Source organism: Sturnira hondurensis, unplaced genomic scaffold (assembly GCF_014824575.4).
Source record: "Sturnira hondurensis isolate 20B ecotype Veracruz unplaced genomic scaffold, ASM1482457v3 Scaffold0004322, whole genome shotgun sequence".
NCBI lineage: Eukaryota > Metazoa > Chordata > Mammalia > Chiroptera > Phyllostomidae > Sturnira > Sturnira hondurensis.
In genome coordinates this window covers 4,176,417-4,202,869 of record NW_028076953.1, presented here as the reverse complement: position 1 = coordinate 4,202,869, position 26,453 = coordinate 4,176,417, and the positions used below count along the sequence as shown (strand labels likewise).

At 48.2% G+C, this 26,453-nt stretch overlaps 1 protein-coding gene across 2 annotated transcripts in view; it reads left to right on the top strand.

The window, feature by feature from the left end:
- The first annotated feature begins 7,874 nt into the window (after positions 1 to 7,874).
- BCAR3 (BCAR3 adaptor protein, NSP family member) overlaps positions 7,875 to 26,453 on the top strand; it is a 116,895-nt gene continuing 98,316 nt past the window's right edge. The window contains exon 1 of one of the 2 annotated variants that reach the window (XM_037045518.1): positions 7,875 to 7,979. The gene's annotated coding sequence lies outside the window, so the exon portion shown is untranslated. Of the gene's footprint in view, positions 7,980 to 19,846; positions 20,219 to 26,453 lie in introns of those variants that run through there. The other variant, XM_037045517.1, reaches the window with a different exon arrangement.

The following is a 26,453-nucleotide window of genomic DNA, read 5'->3' as shown; positions in this document are numbered from 1 at the left end:
CTCAGTGGCAGTGGGGGGTCTTAGCTGCCTTGTTCAGCGCTGTGTCTCACCAAGGAACATGTCTGGGTCTTTGTAGGGCCTCATGGTCTGTTGAATGAATGAATGGGTGAATGAGCATACAAAAATACTTCGTAAACCATAGTGCATTATAAAAATGGGACATACATTATCATTATATGTACATATAATTGGAAAGACTGCTCAGATGTTTCACTTTTTAAAAATCCCAAATACACACACACACAGCTGATCTTTAAAAACAGATCGTTTTTAAAAATAGTTTTCTATTTCATGAGTGTATCCTTCATTTCTCCAAATAAGACGCCTCGCTGCACAGATTGTTTCTGTAATCTACCTCCCTCCCCTCTGGCAACTAAAGGAGGCTTGACCTGCCCCGAATTCCATTCCCTGTAACTTCTGAGCAGCCATTTTTGCACTATGGCAGGGCGTAGCCAGAGTGCTTCCGTCAGGCGCCCGCCCCAGGCCAGGCCCGGCGGCAGAAAGCAATGTCCCCTTTGCTGAGCTCCAGTCCTGTTGGTCTGCCTCCCAGAGACCCCAAGGGCTTGACTGGGATCAGGTCTGAAGTCTCTGAAGTGCGTAGGCAGCCGCCACTCTGACTGCAGTGAAAACATGAGTATTCCTGAGGGAGCAACAGTATTCTTGAAATTAAGAACAAGGTGGGAGCAAGCCCTCTCCTTCCTGTGGGAGTAGCTGAAGCAGACGTTGAAACACGATGCCCGGGGCTCCTGGGAGGGCTGGGACCTGGTTGGTCCAGTGCTACCACCTGGTGTGAGGTTTCCAAAGAGGGCTGGGGCTGTTATCTGACCTCCGGTCTTAATGAAGTGTTTTGGCTTGGAGAGAGTGTCTGAGAGAGCTCTGTTCCCGGAGCAGCAGACCCAGGTCAGGGACGGGCAACGTTCCTGTCCCCACAGCGCCTAAGCCCAGGGACTCCAGATGGAGGCAGGGACTTACTTCAGGGCCTGGTGGCCATGACAATCTCTTCTGTCACTCTACACCAGGTGCTGGGTCTGGGGACAGCTTGCTGTGCTGAGCTGGTCAGAGAACTCACCTGACCCTGAGCTGATAAGTTGGGGGCACAGGGAGGAGATAGGTGGTCTGCAGTTTTATTTAAAGACTTCTTTCTGGTCCATGTGATTGGATTGCTTGTCAATATTCTCTCCCTACATGCATACTTGCCCGCCTCCCACACATACATCTCCACCTAGACACACATGTTCTTCCCATAATCTCAAACAGGATTCTTGGACTGTGTGAAGGAATCATTAGCAGGGGTTGTGGCTTCGGGAAGGGATCTGTTGCAGTGGCTTCGGGAAGGGGTCCGCATATCTGGTGTGGATATTCGGGACGGGGTGGGGTGGGGCACGTGTCTTGGCCCGGAGACTTTCCATCATGAGAATTTCTTTTCTAAAGTGCGTGTGGAACAGGTCAATACCTTTAAGAAAGGTTGGGTTTTTTTTGTGGATAAAATGTGTGTTACCCCTCACCCCACTCCAAACCGTGGGCTCAGGCATGGCCTGGGTTCCACAGCAACATTAGCCAAGCCCCCTGTCTGGGTCAGTGGAGGACACATCTGCCCGACAGACATCAGTTGTTGGCTTGGATGGCTGGTGGCTCAGGGACACCGGAAGTGGCTCTTCTGCCTCAGATATCCACTACGTGACTGGCAAGTCACCAGCAGGATGTTGGGCCCCATGGTCATCCTCCATGTCCTGGAGAGCCTGTGGGCACCAACAGTAGAAGCAAGTTCATCTTCTGAAAGAAGCCCTGGAGGTGGGAGCAGAGAGTGGGCTTGAGAAGGCGGCAGAGACGGCCACGTGAAACAGGCCTCCTGCTGCCTGCCAGCTGGGCTCCACTCCGCGCTGCTCTGTCTGTGCCACACCTTTTTTGTCCCAATGGCTTTGTAGTGTTTTGCTTTTTATACACGTTTATTCATTTTGATTTATCTGGTTCAAAATAACATGCCTTTGTGGAGAAATGCCCCATGCCAGGAGCCTGTGGGCCTTTCTCCTTGCCCAGCCAACCTGACACGTGTGGGGAAATGGTTGTCCATGGGGATGGGCCCCCGACTTCCATTCCAACCTGGGGAGCCTGTGTCCATGGCATATCCCATCACTCAGGGCTCTTCCTCTTCCCTAGAAGTCGCATTTTGGGTCAGGTGACAGGCTTCATGCCCTCTAAGAGAAGCTCAATAAAGGGGACGAGTGACAGCAGGGAACACACCCCCTGGGCTCGTTCCAAGGAAAGCGAAGGACCTCCACTTGTTGATGGTGTCTGTGGTTCGTGAGCAGTGCCAGGCCAGGTGCTCCAGGCTTCCTTGACATTGCTGTTTCTAAGTTTCAGGGGCCAATCCAAGAGGTGAGTACTCCCTTTATCTCCGTATCACAGTAGGGCAACTAAGGACCAGAAAGAGGAGAAGACATTTGCCCTAGGTCACATGGCTCTAAGCAGCAGAGCAGGTCCTCAAGGCCAGGTTTGGCCAACTGAAGGCTGCACTTCTGCCCACCGCCCCCTTTACCTCCCACTGAGGGCTCCCGCAGCCCTGCCCTACTCTGGGGGCAGGGACACAGCAGCCGTCTAGCCTGCCCTGCCTCCGAATCTGCTTTCCTTCCCAAAAGATCTGAGAGCCAAAAATCCCCTCCACTGATGTAATGTTCCTTCCTGTGGAATCTGCTGAGAGATCACTCCTGTGTCCATTTGTTCTCCACAGGAGACTCCTGTAGGGAAAAGATTATCAAAATATTTGCCGGCCTTGCAGGGAGTGCTTACAGTCATTCCCAGCACTGCTGGACGTGAGAGGTGCCACGTTCCTCCTGGCTCCTGTTTGGATCTGCCTGCTGAGGAGGGGAGAGATAAAGAATTTAATGGAAGCTATATTTAGCCTTTCCTGAGCCCAGCGGGGGTGCTCAAGCACAGAAGAAGGTCGGACAGATAAATCGGTGTTTACGAATTTTCTAGTTCAGAGCATTACGTGGAATATGAAGTCCGAGTTAAATGAAGTACCATCAGTGCCCCGAGTCTTGGGTGTGCTGGGCAAGAAGAGCTCCAGAAAACCCGGCATGGGGCCTGGCTCTGCCCTTGGCTGGTGGGCAACTCCCCGGCCTGCCCGGCCTGTTTCCTCCCCTGTAAAATGGAATGGGGGCAGCTAGGAGAGACCATCTTAGAGAGGCAGGGCAGCGTCTAGGAGCCAGGCTGTGTGAGTTTGATCTCAGGTCCCCTTCATCAGAGCTGAGAGACTGGGCAAGTTCAGTCACCTTCCTGGGTCTCAGCTTCCTCATTTGTACTTATGCACACGCGTATGAGGATTAAACGGGTGTCTACAAAATGTCCCTGGAACAGTGCTTGGCTGTTATATAACAAGCACGCAGGAAACACTGCTGTTATTGTTTACAGCCCCTTCCTGCTCACACACTTTATTAGCTACACTGCGGGCCTTGGCACGTATTCCCTGAGTGATGACGCCTTGGTTCAGCAGTGGGTTGAGAAGCTGGCTGAAGGGAAAGAAGGTCCTTCCTTGCTGGCTCAGAGGTAATCAGGTCATGAATTCTTCCACCCACCTTTCCTCCCCTTCACAAGGTACAGCTTTAAAGCAATGATTTCACCCGTATAAAAATCCTTGGGGGAAGCAAAGAGCTTTCCCCTGAGAGTGCTGAAGTGTGAACAGGAAGGGAGAACGTCGTGGGAAGATGGCTTCAGTTGCGAAGGCAAAACTCCTCAGGCTTCTCTTCGTTATTTTGATTTCTCTTTCCCTGATGGAGATGCTTTGTGGGTGACACAGGTTAAAAAACCCATGTGTTTTAGGGGTTTTAAGCCTTCTTTTCCTCTGGCGATGGAGGCCTTGGATGGCTAGAGGTGAGCTGGGAGGGATGGGGATGGTGGTGAAGGGGTGGCAGGGAGAAGTAGGGTACAGTCATGGCCCTGGGCAGCATCTCTATAGGCTGAAATTAGGATTCCCCTCCTAGTGGGGGGCCTGGGGTTACCAAAGCCCTTTTCATCTTCTGCCAGTTCCTGGGATCCTCTTGCACTCTTCTGAGCTTTCTCATTGCTGCTGCCAAGGTCTTCTCCATCAATGTCATAGCAATCCCAAATAGTGTCTTTTTGCAAATTACAAACAGGCACCTCCTTCTCCCAGCAGATGCAGGTCTGCACCAGGACGAGCAGCTTAGCAAATGCACCCAAGGGCTGGATTTCAGCCCCATTTGCTCCATCAGCCGAGCACACTTGTTCAGTGAACAGCCTGTATAACTGTACATCAACGGTCTGGAATGGCTAGGCTGCTTTTGCCACTGTCTCCTCTGAACTTGCTGCTCTTGCTCCACTGTGGTCCTTCCCATAGCGGGGCCAGCTCTCAGTAGGTTGCAAAAGACAGCCTGGCACTATCAGCTTTTCTAGCCCTGCCTTTGGAGGAGCTTGCGACCCGTTCCCACCAGGGCTGGATGAGAGGACATTTGAAGGGCTCAGGAAGTCCAGGTTAAGAGTGTTTTCTCTGATGTTATACAGCACGCCAGGCCGGGTTCTCCCGCCTCCTCTAACAGTGCCAAACTCTGCCTATCCAAGGAGCTCCTGCAGAGACTGTGTGGGACTCCCCTCTGCTTTGTTCAGAACTCGCCCTAGAGTTCTGGGGCTTCTGGAATTGGTCTCAGTCTATTCGCTCTTCCTCCAAGAAGGACTGGCAAATAGGCTTGTAAGCAGCCCTCATGAAGGCCTGCTCTGACCTCTCAGGATTCCTGAGAAGGGCAGGAATGTGGACTCGTGTCCTGCTCCCGTGAGGACCTCCACAGGAACAGTGTTCCCTCACGGCCAGCATCCTGGCCCTTAGGTCAGGGTGGGCTGACAACATGGCAGTTTATGATTCCACCTCTCCCGCTCTCTAAACCCACAGTCTCTGCCAGGATGTCTGGACCACCTGTTAGATGTGAATGGTTCAAAGCCAAGTTTCTGGTAGCTTTGCCAATTGCCTGAGAGGCCACTCCCTTCGAAGAGCAGAGATAGAAGTGGGCTGGTCCCTGGGTGGTCCCTTCCTTCACCTGAGAGGCAAAGGGAGGGGAGAGCTGGCTCCAGTCCCCGTCCCTGGTACATGGGAGAACCAAGACTGGGTCACTATGGCAACACTAGGGGTGGGGAGAGGCTGTGAACCTGCAAAACTGCCCTCCAGCTTTCTCTCTTTCACAGTTAAGAGCTGAATTCTCCACTGTAATTTGTAGGTGTTACAGGTGTCATGCACATCAGTGAAAGTCCATCACAGGAACACTTTTGGGGCGCCCTAACCCGGTCACATAGAACCAGGAAAAAAGTTGTGGGGACATGATGCATGGGCTGAGGGAGGAGGGAAGCTGAGAGTTGTTCAGAGAGAGGAGGAAAGAAGCTGTGAGCGGTGACACAGAAGGATGAAACGATGTAATGAGTTTAGAGGAGCCATCCTCAGGAGTTTGGGCTGTAGCTTGTGGGGGGCAAGCAGCCCTTGAGTGCTTTAAACAATGGTGAGTTGGGATGAGGCTTGCATTGTAGGGAGATCACTCAGGCGCCTGAGTGGAAGACTGCTTGGAGAGGGTGAGTAGGAGGCAGGGAGGCCAGCTGGGAGGGTGTGGGAGTCCAGGTGAGAGAGGGTAGCAGCCTCTACTGCAGAGGATGGGGAGGAGGGGAGGGGGATATGAGTTTGAAGAATATTTAGACATAAGGTCTCCAGGACTTGGTGAACTGCTGGCTGTGTGTGCAAGCTTGTGGGGGGCAGTGATGGAGAGACCGGGACCTGGGATGATTCCCAGGCAACTAGCTGGATGGATGTACCATTTGATGTAGGATATAGGAGAAAGAAGAGCTGGCTTTGGGGTGAATTAGGTGTGGGATGTGCTCATTTCGAACCATCTCTGCCAAAGTTAACATTTAGCGGAGCATTTGTATGTGAAAAGTAAAGCTCAAGAAGCATGTTGCATTAAAATTATGGACAGTGTGGTGATTGCCGGGGAGAGAAGTTGTGGGCGAGGTGGAGGAGGGTATAGTGGGGTCCATGGTGATGAACGGAGACTTGACTTGGGTGGTGAAGACACAGTACAGTGTACAGATAATGTGTGATAGAATTGTGCACCTGAAAACTGTATAATTTTGTTAACCAATGTCAGCCCAATAAATTCAAAAAGAAAAAAATAAAATAAAACTATGGAAGAGGGTGTGATGACTAGAAAGAATGGGCTCAGTTCAGGACCTGCGTACATCCACCTTCAAGATGGTTGGTGGGACCTAAGGGAAGACAGACTGGAAACTTCCAGAGAGGTAGGAAGGTCAAGGAAAATGGGATCTCAGGTCAAGGAAGCAGGAAGACTCCTAAAGGAGGAAGTGGTCACCAGTGTGAAATGTAGCAGAAAGGTCAATAACACAGAAAACTGCACAGCCTCTGGAGAAAAGAAGAGAAAGAAATGGAAGGGAGGAAGAAAGAAAAGAAAGAAACGGAAGGGAGGAAAAAAGGAAGGAAGGAAGGGAAAGAAAGAGGGAGAGAGGAGGGAAGGAGGAAGAAAGAAATCAGAAGGTAAAGTGAAGTATAAAGTCAGGAAAGATGTTTTGGATGAGGAAAACTTGAGCAGCTTGCTGAGCTAGAAACATCAGCTGGGAGAGAAGGGTTACAGACTCAAGAGAAAGAGGGTGACTGATGGAGAGAGGGAGGGAATGGAACGGATGGAGTCAAGTACATACCAGATGGCTTCATGGTGAACAGAGACCTGATCCTCTGCAGTTGGAGGGACAGGTGGAGAGGGTGACTGTGATGTCAAGTCTATTGTAGGAAAAGAGTGGGAAGCCGAAGTCATATGGCCTTATGGCCTCAACTTCTAGTTGGACTCAAGTTCAATCAAGGTTGAAGATCATGTATTCGTGGTGGGGTAAGCCTGCAGGATTGTGGGGGTTCCTCTGATGATGTCATATTCCAGCTCCCTGGGTGTAGGAAAGAAGGAGGTGGATGAGTTAATCTAAGGTCTGCCAAGTTAAGTATAGCAGAAGGGTATGGGTTCAGACTAGCAACGAAGTAGCTCATGTGCTCAATGATGGTTCCAAATGTTCAGGGAAGAAAGAGAGAAGCTCAGGAGGAGCTATAGGCCAGGAAGATGAGGAAGGTGAAAGGACAGTGTTCAGGGGCCAGGAGCCAGGGATCGAGGGTGTGGGTAGATAAGGGGGTGTAGGCAGAAAAGAGCTCCTGCTGTGCACTGTGTGGCAGGGAAGCTGAGTTCCCTGGGGGGAGGTGGGGTGGGAGGGAGCAGGCAGTGATGTGGAGCACAGGGGCATGCTGCTGGACTTTGGAGGTCAGAGAACTTTGAGGCTGGGGCATTGAAGGTGTTGTCACAGGATAGGAGTGGGTGGCTTTGGGGGCTGTAGCAATCTCTGGGGTGAATTAGTAGTACCAGACTACAGAGAAGTACAGTCCACGGTGTCCTAAACATGTTTGATCATAAAGACATGTGGGATCTTCTTAAACACTGGGTCTCATGGTCTCTACATGGATATTTGCAATCCAGGCATATAGGAGAGGAGCCTGGAATCTGTGTGGTCAAGTTTGCCAGGTGATTCTTATGAAGGGGTAAGCCTCTGAGGGTGGAGGAGGGCTTTAGAGAAGGAAGATGCCCTGAGGAGGATGCGGGGAGAGCTGGGCCAGGAAAGAGGAGAGAGGAGAAGGGAGGGAGAAAGAGAGGGAGAGAGACATTGAAGTGTGCGAAATGTTGATTGGCTACCTCTCGTATGCGCCCCAATCAGGGACTGGGCCTACAACCCAGACCTGTGTCCTGACTGGGAATCAAACCTGCGACCTTTCACTTTGCAGGACAACGCTCAACCAACTGAGCCACACTGATCAGGCCGAGGACTCACATTTCAGATAGTAAGCAAAGATTCCCTCCGAGAGCTCTACTGTGAAAGACTTGTAGCAGACTCGACTTCTGGTGTCCTGGGGGCAGACTGAATAGCGTGCCCCGGAACAAGTAAGTGCTGAATCATTGTGGGTCTGGGTTTGGATCCTCTCTCCTCTGGGGACTGTCTCACCTGTAAATAGTAGGGTGGTTGAAACTTGGATCAGCTCCTCTGCCACTCTTTTCTTTGACTGGCTTTCTTTTTCCTGCCCACCGTTCTATGCCCCCATTGTCTGGCTCTCGTCCTGGTTGGTCCCAAGAGCAAAGGGCCACTACTTGTCTCAGTTTCAAATGCAGAGGTGCTTTATCACGTTACCTTATCTGTGTTTCTGAACAGAGCCAGTAGAAAGCTAACAGGAAGGAGTTACACTAAACTTTATAGGCTCAGATAATCCTCCCAGGGTGGTAGTGTTGGTGGTGGGGTCCTCTTTTTGCCCCTTGGTGGTTCATGAGCTGGCACCCGGCGGACACCGAACTGGAGTTGACAGCCACCGTACGGTGTGATTTAGAGAAACCAAAGACACCCAGCCACTCAATTCCCTACTCAGCTCAGCATGTCTCTCACCTAAAATTCCACAAGGAGGCAAGTGCAGTGGAAGCAGCCAGGTAGAGAGGGAGAGACCCTGGGCTTTAGAATCCCTGTCAGGTCCATATTCCAGTCCTCCGGGGCTTTCCAGACATGTGGCCGTGGACAACTTGACTTCTGGAGCCTCAATTTCCTCATCTATAAAGTGGGCAGATAATACCACAATAGTGGCAAATAATACCACTATTAATCGTACACAGTGCCAATAATAGGTGCTCTAGCAACAGACAGGGCCGGCCACCATTGGTCACCACTGAAAGCCACAGCCAATGGGAGACAGACAGTAAGGGAGTGGGAGGGCGAGAGCGGGGAATGAGGGTCTCTGGAGCGAATGGTGATTGGTTTCTGACTGCAGTAGTTAACAAAACACCACAGTCCATGTTTACAGAGGCGATTTACCTGTCGTTTATCTTACCAAAAGTGGTAACAATGTAATATTATTTCTGTGTGAAGTGCGACAGGGACCACCAGCACCCTGTACTTTGGGGGACACTCTCTAGGTGTCCGTTAACAGTGTGGTCTGGGTTAAGAAACAGAAACCCACTTGGGGTGGTGAGCGCACAATACAATACACAGGTGATATGTTACAGAACCGTACACCTGGAACCTATACAATTTTATCAACCACTGTCAACCCAATAAATTCAATTTAAAAAAGAAAAAGAAAAACTAAAGAAAAAAAGAAACAGAAACTGCAAGTCTAATCATCTGGAGCAAAGTCTCCAAGAAAGACCTGTGTGACTCACTTCAGAAATCGAGAATTATTCACTGATTTCCTTCCATGTGGTGTGTTTGTCACTGCCTGGTCACGCTGGGAGGAAGAGCTCCTCTGACACCCTCAGGTTGGTGAGTCCTGACACAAAGAGGTCACATGGGTGCCCACAGGGGTTGGAACTTCCTGGAAACGCTGCCCACCAGGAGCCTGCCTCCCACTCCCTTTGATGGCCCTTCAAACAGAAGGAGGTTAGGACAGCATGTGGCGTCACTCCCCTTACACCTAGAGCAGGAAGAAGGAGCTTCTTCTCCAGACTGGCGAGGATGAGGACTGGCACTTTTCCTTGCTGGAGGGTTGCTGAGCCAGGGCGGGGCCTCTTGACCGAGTCACCTGGGAGGCTAGTTAAGATGCGGGTTCTGAGTCAGTCGCTATGGGGTGGAGCTGAGGCTGGGCATTTCTGACAAGTGCCCCAGGGGCAGCAAGGCTGCCTCTCCCAGACCACTCCTGGGTAGGACAGGGAGCTCAGAATTCACAGCTCACACCTATGAACCTGCCAGTGTGGTTTCCTGTGGTGGGGGGAATTCGGCTGTGCGTGGGGGCCCAGACTGTGGTTTCCCACCCACCTCTACCCTGTGTCTGAAACTCCCTTCAAAAGCCCAGTTCACAAATGTCTCTTGAATGCCAAGTACTGCGTTGACCCAAGAAGCTTGTGTCTTTTAAGTCACTTTGCCATTCGATGCCATGCTCAAGCAATTTGACCCAAACTCTCCCGCTCGCTCTGAGAAACGGGGCTCGTGCTGAGGGTGCTGTACATAGTAGAGCCAGGGAGTCCAGCTGAGGGGCGTCCACATGTTAGGATTGGGAACTTGGCTGGTTACTCTGTTTGTTCATCTGCAAAATGGGCTTTATAAAACCTCCATCTCTTTGGGTTGCTGAAAGTGTTAATTGAAATGATGTGTGTAAAGCTCTTAGTCCAGTGTGGGCAGACTTAGTCATTATTCCAATTCCCACTGTGTTCCCTCCCACAGAATCTTTGGTGCTCTGCCCTCCACTGCAGACACCTGTACCAATTCTAAGGGTGCTTCACTGTGTTCTTCGTACCTGGTAACCTAGGTGCTGTCAACAGGGCCACTTGAAGGAGTTTCCAAAAGTCCAAATGTGCGTATGCTCATGTGCTTGGGAGGGAGGAAAAGACCGAACTGACGACCTCCCCCAGCCCTACTGCTTGCTGTTCCAGCTGCTCTTGGGAAGGGGGGTTGAGGTATGGGGCAAGCACTTCATTACTGACAATGCAGTATCGCAGGTTGGAAATACTTTATTTTTAAAGTAAACTGGCAGGTGCAAGAGTTTACTTTAAACTCTATGATAGTTTACTCTCTATCATACTGCCAGTTCCATGCATTTGCATTCCAAAGGGATACTTAAAATTTTATTCACTTTTCATCATGGCATTTTTCTCTCTACATCAAAGTAGAGAGACTGCCCAGCTTTAAAAGTTATCCACAATTTAGCACTCAAAGGGTGTCTGACCAAAAGAAAGTGTTGCCCCTGCTCATGCCCTGAGCTCCCCACTCCCTGGCCCTGCACGTGTGTGAGTTGCACAGGGTTCACGTCTTGTTGGAAGAACGGCCGACGCTCTGGGTCTTGCCGATGCGTTTCTGGTTGTCACTTTCTATTTCCTTGGTCTAAGCCAGGGGGGTCAGACTCATTTTCACCGGGACCACATCAGCCTCATGGTTGCCTTCAAAGGGCCGAATGTCACTTTAGGACTGTATAAATGTAACTACTCTTCAACTAGGGGCAAAAAGTTCAGTGCTGCTGTGGGTAGAAACAAGGTGCGGGTGCCGGGGCTGGATAAAACAAGGTGGAGGGCCGGATTCCGCCCATGGGCCTTGTGTTTGCCACCTGCGGTCCAAACCAATTTCCCCTTGTTTCCAAGTCCTCCTTCTCCACTTACCTTCAAAGCACCAGATGCTGCCAAGCAGCCAATCGAGAAAACAGCCAGTTAATTGATGTACGTTAAAGGGCTGGTGATTTAATCTCAGTAGAGGAAATAGTCTATATTCATCAAGTGCTCACTAAGTGCCTGGCACCAAACACAGTTTGTGTAGTTCTCACAACAGTCTCATGAGGTATGTGCCTGTCATCCCCCATTTTACAGCCGGGGAGACTGACCTACCAGTAAGGCGCTTGCTAAGAAGCATGCAGCTAATCGGCCAAACCTAATTAAAATGCAAGTGTGTCTGATGCTAAAGTCAGTGCTATTTGTTCACTCAGGCAATCTTTTTGAGAGCTATACCCTAGTGACCAAGAAGAGCACAAGGCCCGAGCCAGATGGGTTCGAAGCTCAGCACCTTCACATATTACTGCGTGCCCTGGGCAGGGACCATGTCCTCGTCTACAAAAGAGGATAAGGATAGTGCTGTCTCAGAGGATTATTGCTGGAATTCAGTGAGTTAATATACGTAAAGCTCGTAGTGAGCACTGTGGAAAATTGTGAAGCACCTGGTGGCTCACTGGGAAGAATTCAGTTTAGAATAAGATGAAGAAAAGAGCAAAGTCCTCTCCTGCTCACCTGTCACTTCCAGCTCTCAAACAGCTTGATGAAGGAAGTTCTTTCAGGTGGTTTGTACATGTCGACACATAATCCCACACAAATATATGTTTGCTATGTTTGTTAATGCGGCAACTTGCCTTTTCCACTTAACAATACCTTTCCGTGTCAGCACCTCACTCTTACTAGCTACGTCGTGTGTGCTATAGTACAAATGTGCTCTCACTTCTAATCGTCATCCCTCTGCAGGTGAATGCATTTTTAAGCTGAGAAAAATACTCCCACAAGTATCTTAGTGTGTACAGGTGAGTGTTTCCTTAGGACAGATTTCTGGAACCGGAGTTGCTGGGCAAAGGGTGCGCTCAGAGCTGGTTTTCTATTTGGTCATCCTTAAGGGTTAACATTGTTCTGGCCAAGGAAAAAAAGAGGCCTATAGAGAGAGATGAGTGTCTCACACAAAGGAATGAGCAGCTGAGGGCGGAGGTTTACGTGATAAGACTGCTAGGGGAGGTTTGAGACGCACGGGCCCCGCCCACACCTCACACACCGCCCTTGTAGACGAGCGGTTCTCAACCTTTTTCATTTCCTGGCACACAAAACTAATTACTAAAATTCTGTGGCCCACCAAAAATACATATATTTTGCTGCTCTGACAAAAAAAAAAAGGTAAATTTAAATTCATTCATACCAGCTAGCTATTTTTGTGTTGGCTGTTGTCATTTTTTTTTTATTTGACCATCTCCGGGAAAAGAGGTCAGTGTCCCTGATTAAATAGCCAGGTATTGCATGTTTTAAAAATTCTTGAGGGCACAGTGGTTGGGACTCACTGTCTTAGACTGCCGTCTGCGTGTCTGGAAAGCCAGCTTTGATCTCAAGGGCGGAAGGAGTGCACCCGGACCAGTTAGGTGCTTGCGGCGGCCTGGCTCCTCCTGCGTGAGGCAGCTGGCAGGCTCCGTGTTCCCTTCATCCCCTCCAGCTTTCCGGGTTCCTTCTTCTGCTCTAGAACAGCGCTGGTGTGGTTCGCCTCCGCCTGCCCGTGGGGCAGCCTGCAGCTCTGCACCGAACCCTTTCCTGTCACAACTCAGGGTGGCAGCCAGTGGCGATCCTGCTACTTTTACAAACACTTGTTTCCCCTCTCATTATTGCCACAGTAAAGCATTTTTCCCTAAAACTCCATCCTCTCCTTTATTTTCACCAGCATCGATAGTCTGTCCCCCAGTGCCTTTAGTCTCTCCCTTCAGTGCATGCCGCCGCACAGGCGACCTTTGCCGCAGACAGTCCTTCCCTGCTTGGTGTGTGTGCTAGGTTCTCCACAGGGTGTGCGTTCCTGATGACGTGCTCACCTTCACGTCTCCTTGGGCTGGCGATGCTTTCTGTATGGTAGGGCCTCCATGAATTTGTTTCTTAAGTGACATTTTAAGTAATAAAATAATACATGCTTACTACAAAAAGAAAAAACTGTATAAGTAGAGAGATGAAAATAATATGGAATTTCATAACTTTTCAGAGACATTTTGGAGCATTTCCATCTAATTGTTGAATAATGCATATCTGGTCATCAGGTTTAGGAAGTAACTGGGGAACAAGGGTCCAGAGTTTAGTGATCAAAGCTAGTCCTGAAACAGGCCGTTCAGGTGTAGACCATCAGGCCGAGGTGCACCTTGTGCAGAAAGTGAGTCTGCGTAGAGCACCATCTCTTTTCACCCATTCATTCATTCATTCATTCATTCACTACATAGTTACTGAGGATCAGTCCAGCTGTCGCCCCCCTACAGTGACTTCTCTAGCTGACTCGACTGAGTTTGCAGGCAGCACACAGGTCTTTAGGCAGCTGGGTTGACGTCCCTACTTGGTGGTCTGGGGATTCCCATGACCGAGCCCATGGCTAGCTCTAGAGGGTAAGGCTCCAGAAAATACTGCCACATTTGCTGCCATGGTCCATATCAGAGCTGCCAGCTCTTTGTATCAGAATTTTATTGCCTATTAACTTCAGGGAATTCTCAGTCTCTCTGTCTACCATTGTTCAAGTTCAGATTTTCTATTTGGTTTTCATGGATTATAGTTTAAATATCTGTTGTTCCTTACTTCTTACCATTTAGGTCTGGCCACACCTGGAATTTGAAGTTATTCCTCCTTAACATACATTTTTCCCAATGCCTTCCCCAGCTACCTGTCAACTAGTGACATCACAGGGTGGGACTTAACAAATTACTTTGTCCAGGAGGGCATCAACATGAGGCTGAGTCCTCCCTAACAAAGGCTCTTGTTATGATGACAGCCCAGAAGTCATCAACCTCATGTCACTGGTTATGGTGCCCTTTCATACGTCCTTGTGGCCAGAGCAGCCCAGGGTTTTGCCATTTAAACGTTAATGTGGATGCTGGCTGTAGACTTGAAGAGATCTGAATCCTAAAATTGTTTATAGCACAGCCCACATCCATGGCATTATATTTATTTGGCTGATAGGGAGCTCTTAGACATAATAGAGATTAAAAGACAAAGGATCTAAATGCCTGGAATTCATTTACTCATTCATTCACTCAGTAAATATGTACAGATGGCCAAAGTGTACCCAGCCTCAAACCAGGAACAACAACAAAACGGATGTGAACTTTAGGTCTATAGAGCAACAGATATTAAACAGAAACAACCGATATAAATGTATAACTATGAGCTGCGACAAATTTCAGGAAGGAAAAGAGGCTGTACGTATAACTGAAGTACGTGACCTGTTCAGGGTTTCAGGGAAGGTTTCCCAGAGAACAGGACTTCTAAGCTAGGACTGATTATTTCATTTTACAGTGCCTCAGTCTTCTCATCAGTAAAATGGGGATATGCCACCTCCTTAGACTCACAGAGACATTGTGGGAAGAGTGATCATATGTATGAAAGGCTTTGAAAAATGCACAGTGTACCTAACGGAGAGCCTGCTGCCCTCCCAGCAGAGGCAGCTGTTCCCTGGCTCCTATCTTGGTCGTCAGCCCGGCGTTACTGACACACTTCAACTGCAGACATTTGATGGTTTTCCTTCACTCTTCCAGGCAGCTGGGGTGGGAGAGGCCTGGGGTCAGCCTTAGGTCTTCCCCTTACACCCGGTGTGAATTCTGATAAGTTCCTTAACTGTGAAAACTCACTTTTCTCACTTGTGAAGTGGGGGCAATAATAGTACCAACTCATGGCTCAAACAAAACTTACAAAGCACTTAGCATAAGTACGTGGCTGGTTGTTATTCCTAAACAAATGTAGCTACTGTAATTGTCCTTGTTTTCCTTGCTAATTATTAACTCTGGCCAATTAGTCCTTGGTAATAACCGGGCTCTTTTGGTCCTTTCACTCCCGCTGTCACCAGCAAGCAGAGCCCTTGTCACAAGACAATGGCCACAGTCTAATCAGTGTCTCTCCTTGGCTCTCTCTAGTTCATTCTGCATGGCTTTCAGAACGAGCTTCCTAAAATAGCCCTGCTTTGCACATATCACTTCTTTTGTTTAACATTGTTGGAGGAAAGAAATGTTTGCAGCTTATACCACAAAGAGCTGAGCTTCCTGATATAGGAGGCCCTGGAAAATTGATTTAAAAAGACCTACAGGTGGATAGACAAACAGAAGTAAAAATTCCCAAAAGGAAAAGCAAATGGCTACTAAACAGGAAGAGATGAGCAGCCTCACTTAGCATAAGAGAAATGCAAATTAAAATTGTACTAAAATTTATTTTACTCCTCAGGTTGACAAAAAAATCAAGTTTCATAATACATTCTGACCAGGATGTGAGGAAATTGGTATTTTTTTTATATTGCTGGGAAGTGTGAACTGGTACTGAATACAGTCCCTAAGGAAGGCAGTTTGGCATTACATGCTAAAGTTTCCAAAGTATATACCCTTCAAATCAGCACTTTTACCTCTGGAAATTTGTCTTACAGATATACTTGCACACACCAATGACATATGTCCAGGATTATTCATTGCAGTATTGTTTGTAGTAAGATAGGACTGAAAACAACCTAAATATCTATCAATAGAACACTGATTGAATAAATTATGGTACATGTCTTCAAAGGAATACCAGAGTTTAATAAGATATCCAAGATATGCTGTTAAGTGGGGAGGAAAAAGGCAAAGTGTCGAACTGTAGGTATAACGTGTTACTTTTGTGTAGGGTGGGAGTAATGCACACTCACTTACAAGAATGCCGGTGGGCGCACGCAGGGCTCACGGCAGTTGTGAACCACAGTGGGGGCGGGGATCGGGAGGTGGGAGACAGGGTTAAGAGTGCGGCATTTTACTGTTACACAACTACATTTGTATTTCAGTTTGTGAACCATGTGAATATTCCCCAATCAAAAGATTATATTAAAATACTCCTATTGTCCTGGCTGGCATGGCTCAGTTGGTTGGAGAGTTATTCTGAAAACCCAAAGGTCATGGGTTCCATTCCCAGTCAGGGCACATGCATGGGTGGTGGGGTCAGTCCTTGGTCAGGGAGCGTAAGGGAGGCAACCACTCTCTCTCTTCTTTCCTCTCTTTCTGGAATCAATAAATATATTTTTAAAAAATAAAGAAAACACTCCTATCAATGTATTGAGCGCCTACTGTGTGCTGGGCACTGAGGATACAAATGTGAAAGTAGTTGTCGTATGGTAAAAAGACCATTGAACTTGAAGTTAGAATACCTGATTCTGAACTTGAAGTTAAAAATCTATAACTCAAATTCTAACTCTGCTTCTTAGTAGCCATGGGTCTTGGCACATAGTAGGCATGAAACAAATATCTCTTGAATGAATTTGTAGTTGAAATTACTAAACCTTTCTGAGTCTGTTTCCTCCCATATAAATGGACATTTATAAAGATGCTTCTTTAAAAAAATTTTTATTGCTGCTCAATTACAGCTGTCCCCATATTTTTACCATTACTCTCCCCTGCCCTACCCACCCCTCGCCTTCCACATTCAATCTCCCCCATCGTCTTTGCCCATGGTCCCTGTATAATGTTCCTTCACTTGACTCTTCCCCTTCTCTCCCCTGTTATCCCCCTTCCTCCCTGCTGGTCACCGTCAGTTTGTTCTTTATTTCCATGTCTCTGCTTCTATTTTGCTAGTTTGTTTGTTTTGTTGATTAGGATCTTAACCTTTCTGAGTCTGTTTCCTCCCATTTAATGGGCATAAAGATACTTCTTATCACAGGAGTATTGTAAAGACAAATGATAGAATGTGTCATCAGTTCCACTAATAGTTAATGGTAACTGCAGTTGTATATGGTAGGCACTTTCACCTCCATTATTTTCTTGCCTGCTCACATTTATTCATCCACTCACTCATGAGGGAGTGGAGAAACTGAGAGGAACTGTGACTTGCTCAGGTTTCTCTGGATGAGAATTGTGTCCTGATCCTTCTTTGTTGCCACCTCCCCATGATGTACCATGCAGAAGGAGGATCAGGGAATTTTGAAAATCAAGAGCAACCAGGGTAAGTTTTAGCACCCCAGAACAGCAGGAAGTTAGTAAATGCATTTCTGACTACTTGGTTTCGAAATGTCTCTTTGACATTCGCTGCACTTAGCACTTTGGGAAAATCCAACAAAAATAAAAGTTTGTGCTTCTAATGAGGTATGGAAGATAAAAACCAAACTACAAAAATACTCATAAGGAAAATGCAGAAACTCATTCTGAAGGATGCTGTGCTTAGAATCTTGTAAACTTGCCAACAGTTCTTTCTCAGGGGGATGAAGTGATATAAAATATACCCAAAATGGCACAATTATAAAAACACTTTTATTGGAGTAACACATACATGCAGATTGATGTACAAACCAAATTTTTAAAAAATGAAGTGAGAAGCAGTTAATTTTTATAAAATAGACACTTCTATGTAACCAGCACCTGGATCAAGAAATAGAATATAGGCAAACCTTGTTTGATGGCAGTTCACTTTATTGCACTTGACAGATGTGGCATTTTTTACAAATTGAAGGCAAGGCCCTCCACCAATGAGAAGATTACCACTCACGGTATTGTGATACTCACTGTATCGCAGTGGTCTGGAGCTAGAGCCACAGTATCTCTGAAGTACACCTATAGTACCAGCATCGAGAACCCCGTCCAGGCTCCCTTTCCATCACAACCCACCCCTCAAGATAGTCTCTGTCTTCACCTTTAACATCATCTAGCTACGTGCCCATTTGTGTCCAGCCTCTTTCACTCTATCATCATATTCATGAGAGTTGTGCATCTTGTTGAGTGTAGGTGCAGTTCATTCATTCTCATTACTGTATAGTATTCCGCACAGTTCATTTCTCTTTCATAGATGGACACTTGGCTTGTTTCTTTTGAGCTGTTATAGAGATCCTATAAACATTTTGAATATGTCTTTTGGAGAATATGTGCATACATCTCTATTGGGTATATATCTAGGGATGGAATTGCTGCTACAAAGTTACAAGCTGATGCTAAACAGGTTTCCAAAATGTTGTACGAGGGTGGACCAAAAAAATCCCGGGGAATTATCTTCTTGAGGGCTGGCCTCTTGTAGTACACACATGCTAGGTGAGTGTTCTAGGAGCCCATATGCATCAGCCTGCAATCACCTGGCATTGTTGTGAGAGGCTGCGTTCAGCTTCAGTGAATTTTTTTGAAGACCCAAGGTGTTTGCCCATTTTATGATGAGTGATTTACAAGTGCACCTGTCCACACTGTTCTGAGGGCTAAGCAGTTTTGACCAAAAATGGCATGACCCTTGTGCCCATCCTCTCTATTCACCCGATCTCACCCCCCAAGGGACTTTTTTTTTGTTTCCCCAGATTTAAAAAAAGTCCTCAAAGGGAAACGTTTTGCTGATGTGGAAGAGGTGAAACAAAAAACGGCAGAAGCACTAAAAGGCATCAAAATCGAGGAGTTCAAAACTGTTCTGAGCAGTGGAAAAAACTTTGATGGTGACTGAAGTTTAAACATGTAAAAATAAATACACAATTTTTATAAATAAATTCGGGGGCTTTTGTGGTCCCCCCTCATACAAATTGTCTAATTTTAGCCAGTCTCGGGGGTGTGAAGTGAGATCACATTGTAGCTTCAGTTTGCATTTCTGGGATGATTAATAGTTGAGAACTTTTTCCTATATCTATTGGCTTTTTTGAGAAGTGCCTATTTATTTCCTCTTGAGAAATGCCTGTTGCAATGTTCTGCCTATTTTTCAGTCCTATTTTCTGCATTGTTCTTGCTGATTTGTAAATGTTCTTTATATATTCGGCATACATGTCCTTTTTGCATATATATGTTGCAATGATCTATTCTCTGTGGCTTGTCTTTTCACTGATGGGGTCTTTTGATGAGCAAGGATTCTTAATCTTAATGTTGTTCAATATTCAGTTTTTTTCCTTTATAGGTAGTACCATATATGTTTAAAAAGTCTTCACCTACCTCAAGGACATGAAGATATTCTTTGACATTTACTTTGGATAGCTTTATCATTTTATCTTTAACATGTAGATTTGAAATCCATCTGAAATCGATTTTTTTCCATCTGAAATTGGTGTGAGGTAGGGGGTCAAGGTTCTTTTTTTCTTCCAAATGCATGTCCAACTGATCCAGAATCATTTACAGAAAGACGGACCATCCTTTCCCAATGCATCAGTGTCTTCCACCCCAATCCAGGACCACATAATGGAGGTCTGTTTCTGGACTCTCCATTCTATTGGCCCTTTGGCATACCCTTCCTTGTTCTTGTTGGCAATTACTGTTTCTATAGCTTTATAATAGCTGTTAATGTCTGATGTGTAAGTCCTGCAGTTGGCTCTAACTTTTCACCCCACCAAACCATCTAACACTGAGGGGGCCACTTTTACCTCCCACTTTGCTTAGGCGGGTGTGATGGATTTGCCTCTTCTCATGGCTTGGTTATTTATGGTTACCTGGATTTTTATCCCATCAAAGGCCTTTAAACTAAAAGCCAGCCAGGTGTCTGCAGTCGAACAAAGCAGATCTGCTGGGTAATTAAATAACGTGGGGAAGGAGGAGGAGTGAATTAGGTGGGTTGTCTCTCCAGACGGGTACAGTGAGGAAGTAAGTGGTCTATCTACATTCGAGGGCCGTCTTCTCGGGCAGACAGCAGAGCTGCTCGATAAAATCCGGCGGAGGCGGGCGCGCAGAGATCGGTGCGCTTTACTTCCAGGAGGTTCGGCCAGGAGCCGGACCACGCGGATTTGCCTGCCGGGGGTGGGGCCGCCCAGCCTCAAATCGCCAGTTGAGGGCCGGCTCGCGCCGCCCGCTCAGAGCCGCGCCAGCAGCTGCCCGGGCCGGAGCCGCAGCCGCTGCGGGAGCGCCGAGCGCACAGGCGAGCCGCGCGGGCTTCTCGGTGGGCGCGCCCCGCAGACCATGAGCCGCCCTCGCTGCGGGGGCAGCCGCGGCGCGTTGCGGAGCCTCTGAACCGATTGCCGGTTGCCGAGACGCGGGCGCGGAGCACCGTGCGGGGAGGTGAGTCTGAGCTGGCGTCCGGCAGGGGTGCTGCTCCTCCCGGGGAGTCTCAGCTTCTCCCTCCGGGACAGGCTGGGAAGTTGGAAGGAGAAAGTTTAGGCTACGGGGCCCGTGCTCTCTCTTGGTCCGCTGCCTCCCGGCTGAGTTGGCGTTTGGGCTTGCAGGGGGGAGTTGAGGGGCGCGCGGGGGGGGGGCGGGGGGGGGCTCTGAACCGCCGGGATTCCCCGAACGCGGCCGTGGAGGGAGGCGCCCGCCGACTTGCGGGACTTGCAGGGAGCATCTCTGCCCTTTGCTCTTGGCATCTTCCCGGGGGCTGGCCCCTCCTGAACCCCTGCCCTTCCAGGCTGCTCCGCCAGCCGTCCCTCCAGTTTCTCTCTTGGCTGGGGCCGGTGGGAGTCAGGGGACGCCGAGGCCAGGGGACGCCGAGGCCAGGGGCCTCCGCTGGGAGTCCCGGGCTTCGGTGAGGCGAGTTTCTCCACTAATCCCTTGGAAAGTTTGCGAAGAAAGCGAAGGAGCTTGCTGTGTAACTGTGGACAACATCTCCCTCCCTCTCTCCCTTTGTTGGGAAAGAATGAATAGTCGGTTGTGTCGCTCTGTCTGCGTTGGAGAGGGGAGGGGAGGGGAGGCAGGGAGGGGAGGGACGGAAGGGGACGCCTATCTCAGACCATCTTTCTCTACCGCTGAGGCTGCCACCCCGTTACGGGTTTCATCAGGTGTAGGCACTCGTCCCGGAGAGATCCAGTGAGCTCCGGAGCTGCTTGGAGAGGCCTCGTGCTCTGTGGGGATGGTGGCGTGTCGTGGCTGGGGTTTTGAGGGGTGGAACATTCTGTTTTCGATGTTAATTTGCTTGAAGCAAGGTGCAAAGGGGAAAGACCTGTTGCCTAACTTCATTGCTGCTTTTACGTAAAATAGTCATTAGCTGAGATAGAAAATGAGCCAGGCATTCAGGACATTCATTTAAACCTTGACTCTTATCTTTCAAGGCTACGCAGATCTCTCCAAAGAGAATACATTGGCGGAGGGAAGGTCAGTGTGAGAGCGGATAATCTCCCAGCATGTTGCCAAAGTCGGGCCGGATCCGGGTAGGCGGGGAGGCCTCGGTGTGGGGGGCGGGGCTCAGCAGATCAGGGTCCAGAGTGGGGAGGGGCTGCCCAGTAGATAAGGGGGAAGCCACAGACATCACGTTTGTACGCGGGTGGGTGTGCAAGGGGGGCGTATGGAATATAATGTAAACAGCTTGCCTTGCCAAGGGCTCCCTCACCCCACCTCCAACTTTCTCAGAACTGCTGTTAAGGTTGGCATTTCCAGGATGACTAACCAGATTTCAGGCTCCCCCTATTCGTGTAGAAAGGACTGCCTGCCCAATGGATGCTAATCTTAAGAACTTTATCATGTAAATCCTGTGCTCTGTGTGCTTGAAATAAAATCCATGGAAGAGTTATTCATACTTCAGTCATTTGGCCAGACTTTACTGAGTTTACTTGAAAAAATAAAAGGATACTCTTAATTTTTAAACCCAAGCAAAACTTCATTGTAAGTGGATAAACCGATACGTGCGGTTGCTCCATCTCTTCTCCCTTTCTGACTCTGCAGAGAAGACATAAAAGTGCATATCTGAATTGCAAGTTCTCTGCCAAGGTCATAATAGAGCAGCCAAGGCAGTTACATTTCCAGAGTTTAAAGTATAGAAAGCTCTTGAAGCACACTTCAGATGATCATCTATGAGGATGAGTTGAACTATCTCATATCAGAAGTAAAATAGGAAAATCCAAGTGAGTGGGCTGTTTATCTCTGCCTCGACTCCATGTGGTCAGCAGCTTCTTTGAGACATCCCAGTAAACTATTCGCAAGCTCTGCAGAGCACAGCCACAGAGTCTGGAAGGCAGCACATGGGCTGGGAGCTGGTCAGGCTTGCTCCTGTCCCTGCTGAGATTTCAGTTGTCTCACCGTTCACATGGATCTCATTTTCATATCAAGATATAGAGTCTTTGACCTTTGTACAGTCATGCACCACTTAGCGATAGGGATGTCTTCTGGGAAAAGCGTTGTTATGGGATCTCATCATCATGGGAACATCATATAATGCACTCGCACAAACCCACATGGTATAGGCTACTACCACATTGGCTATACGGTGTAGCCTGTTGCTCTTAGGCAATAAACCTCTTCCTGCGCTGAACTCTGTAGGCAATTGTAACACAATGGTAAGTATTTGTGTATCTAAACATATCTAAACACAGGAAAGGTACAGTAAAAGTATTGTATAAAAGATTAAAAATGCTGCACCTGTGTAGGGCACTTACGATGAACGGAGCTTGCGGGACTAGATGTTGCTTTGGGGGAGTGAGTGAGTGAGTGAGTGGCGGGTGGCTGTGAAGGCCTAGAACATCACACTGCTATAGACTTTATAAACGCTGTGCACTTAGGCTCCGCTAAATTTATAAAGCAACATGAGATTAAATCAAACACAAGATATATGAGTCTGCTGCTGGTGTTAATATGGCACACCAGCACACCAGTTTTACAGCAAATTGGTTTTTTTTTTTTAAGTAGAAAGAACACACACTAAAATGATAGTGCACAATCGCATGTGCTGTGCTATTGCGTGGCGGGTGGCACGGTGGGTTTGTTTGTGCCAGCACCACACAGGCATGTGAGTGACACTGAGTTATGATGGCTACAACATCGCTATGCAGTGGGGATTTTTAGATCCATTATAATCTTGTGGGAACACTGTCATGTATGTGGTCCCTCATTGACTGAAATGTTACACAGTGCATGATGAAAATGTTTCAAAACCTGACATTGGACTTGAGTAAGGATGCTATGTCTGTTTACTGGTGCAGTGGAGAGAGGTGATGCGTGGCGTCCAGAGTCTCACCTGGGCTCCTCCTTAAAGACTGCACATGTGCTCACTTGGTGTGCCTTTGTGTGCATGTGTCCACATCCTGCTTGGTTGGTGTGTTTACTACATCTATTGCTTTAGGTTAAAACGTTCCCCTCCTCCTTCCTGGCCCTCCTTTCCCAGCATCAGTGACTTCATTTGTGGATTCTCATTGTGATAGGGATGCAGTGACAAGCAAGACAGACATGGGCCCTGCCCCGCTTGGAGGAGACCTGCTGTTTATTGAGAGCTCGCTGCATGTCAGGAGTGTGCCATACACAGTCACACTTACTTTTCCTAACGAGCCCATGATATAGATACTGTCCATCCATTTTTACAAATGAGAAACCGTCAGAGTGGTTAAATGACTTTTCCCAGGCCACACTACTGGTCAGTCAATGGCAGAGTGGGGATTTGAACCTCTTAGGGTCTGACTCCAAAGCAGGCCTAGGTTCTGAGTCAGACTGTGTTTGATTTTTAAAAATCAAATAGTGCATAAGAAGTGCATGATGACTACAAACATCACGACAGGAACATCTCCAAGTGGAGAAAACACGGAGCCAGAGACAGCAGACTTGGATTTAGTCTCAGGGCTCCTCCAACCACGTGTTCCCGCCTCAAGGCCTTCAGTTTGCAGAATCCCCTGCCTGGAACTCCATTCTGATCTTCTGATTGGTTCCTTCTCTCTCTCTCTCTCTCTCTCTCTCTCTCTCTCTCTCTCAGGTCTTATGTCATTATTTCCTCTTCAGAGAGGCCTGCCAAGACCACCCTAACCTAAAATAGCCGTCCATCCTCAGCCCATATATTCCATCACTCCATCTTGTTTCATGTTCTTCAGTGCCTTTGTGACTGGGGTAGGGCCTAGTTTGTTTTTGTGTCTGCGTTGGTTGGATTCCCCCATCACAGTGTAGGCCCTGTTAGAGCCGGACCTTGTCTGGTTTATTGTATTCTCGGCCCTGGTGCACAGTAAACCTTCAGAGAACATATATTGAATGAATCAACATTTACTTCCTACCTGGAAAAAGAAAAGGGCTGGATTCTCTGAGATCCCATCTACATATAACATGCTGAAATTCTGCCTAGTGGTCAGATGTAGTAAGTGGCTTCTCTGTCAAAATGAAAAGTCCTTCCCTTGAACCTAGATTCAAGCTACACCCATGCACTTCCATCCCTTGGATTTCCCCCTGGGTTCTGGAGCCTGGAAAAACTAAATGTGCTGTAAATACAGAGCTCGAGTAGGAACAAGAGTGACCCACGGGTTGCAAATGAGCTCCTTCCCCCGGTAGTTTCCCCTCCATCCCCTGCCCTACTTTTAGTTTGTTTTATTTTTGAAGTTATGTGTCGGAGCCTGGGCCTGCCTCTCCCACCACTGGACTGGTTCAAGCTCAACACAGGGCCCAGGGCTGAGCCAGTCTTTCCAAGACTAGACCCAGGACAGGCTGTGTTTTAATGGGGAAGAGTTCCCATGTAAGGGCAGAGTTGTTCGGTGAGCCTAGCCCACGTGTGTTTCATTTGCCTGTATCGGAGAAGTCTCTAGATACTTCCACATGGATGATCTCCTCCCTCCAGTTAACCTGCTTCACACCCTTCATGCCGGCATCCCTTCCTCCCTCAGGGAAAACTTCCCAGGGCCGCACTTCATGGGCCCCCATGGCGCTGAAAGTCCCCAGCAACGGTCGTGACTCACTGTCTGTTTCCTCCATAGAGCAGTGGCATCATGATGGTAGTTGTTCGACACTGTCCCCACACTCAGCACAGTGCTCGCCCTGCAGGCGGCCCTCTTTAAACGGCTGTGGAATAGAAGAAGGAATGAATGCTTCTGTTGACTGAATGGTACTTCCTTGTCCTTCTGTTCTGTTGCCTAAGTGCACACATCTGGGTGTAAGTTGCTCTATACCAGAGACTCACTCATCCAGTGGTTGCCAGCCCTGCCTCTACTTCAGACAGTACCACGGAATGTTTGAAAGGCTGCTGCCAGGGTCCTTCCCATTGAGTTGAGACAGAGAGACAGCCATCGGTTTGTTGTTCTGCTTATCCATGCGCTCACTGGTTGATTCCTGTGTGTGTCCTGAGCAGGGATGGAAGCCACAACCTTGGTGTACCTGGAGGACGCTCTAACCAACTGAGTGACCCAGCCAGGGCTGGGCGTTGGGATTTTGAAAGCTTTCTGGAGGCTTCTTAATGTGCAGCTAGGTTAAGAACCACCACTTTAAATTTTCAGGACTCATTCCTTACTTTGGTCCTTACCGACTTGAAGCAGCCATGGTGGGAGAGAGTAGGGATATATAATTCATGGATTTGTACGGTTCCTGCCAGTTTAAGAGGCACTTTCACATCTGTTATCACATCTGATAATAACAAGCTAAGGGATCTACTCTCGGGTTTAAATATTCCTTTCATGTTGATGACTCTTAAAAATCTTCATCCTTTCCTGACTCCTCATGGCACGTGCCAGTGTCTAACCTCCCAGACCAGACTGTCCTACTGGTACCTCACACAGAAGGGCTCCAGTGGTGCGTTTGTCACCCACCTTCCCGCAGGGTCCCCTTCGTGCACTGCTTGGTGTGTTGCGGCGCTGCACCGTCATCTGTGGCTGTGGCCTCTGTCCTCCAAGCCAGAGGCCTCGAGCTCCTAGCTCCTCACTCTGTCCCTCCTTTCCCTGCCCCTGGCCACTGGCCCAGGTCAAGTTCTTCATTGTTTCTTGCCGGCTTGTTGCGGCTGGCCAGACTGACCTCTCTGTCTCCCTCTTCTCCCCTCTGAAATTTGAGTTTCCTAGCTGGGCACAGAGTGGAATCTGTCTCTACCTTTCAGACCTTCCCCAGCACTTACAGCCAAGTTCAGACACCTTGACATAACCTTCACGACCTCATAATCTGCTCCTAAGCTTACTCCAGAGGATGGTTCTCGACCTGTCCTCTCTGGCCACTCCACAGGACTTGCAGTTTCCTGAGCCTGTGGGGCACGCCCTGCCTTTATGCACCGGCTCTTACAGCGTCCTCTAGGAAGGCTTTTCCTTCCAGTTTTACACCATGCAAAATCTTCGTCTCCAGGAAGGCCTTCTCTGAGATCCTCCTTGAATCCTTCATGGAAATTAATTGTTTTTTTTCAATATTTTATTTATTTATTTTAGAGAGAGGGGAAGGGAAGGAGAAAGAGTAGGAGAGAAACATCAATGTGTGGTTGCCTCTCATGTGTCCCCTATTGGGGACCTGGCCTGCAACCCAGGCATGTGCCCTGACTGGGAATTGAACTGGCAACCCTTTGCTTCACAGGCCCGTGCTCAATCCACTGAGCTACACCAGTCAGGGCTCGAAATTAATTGTTTTTTATATGCTTTCACTCATACATGGC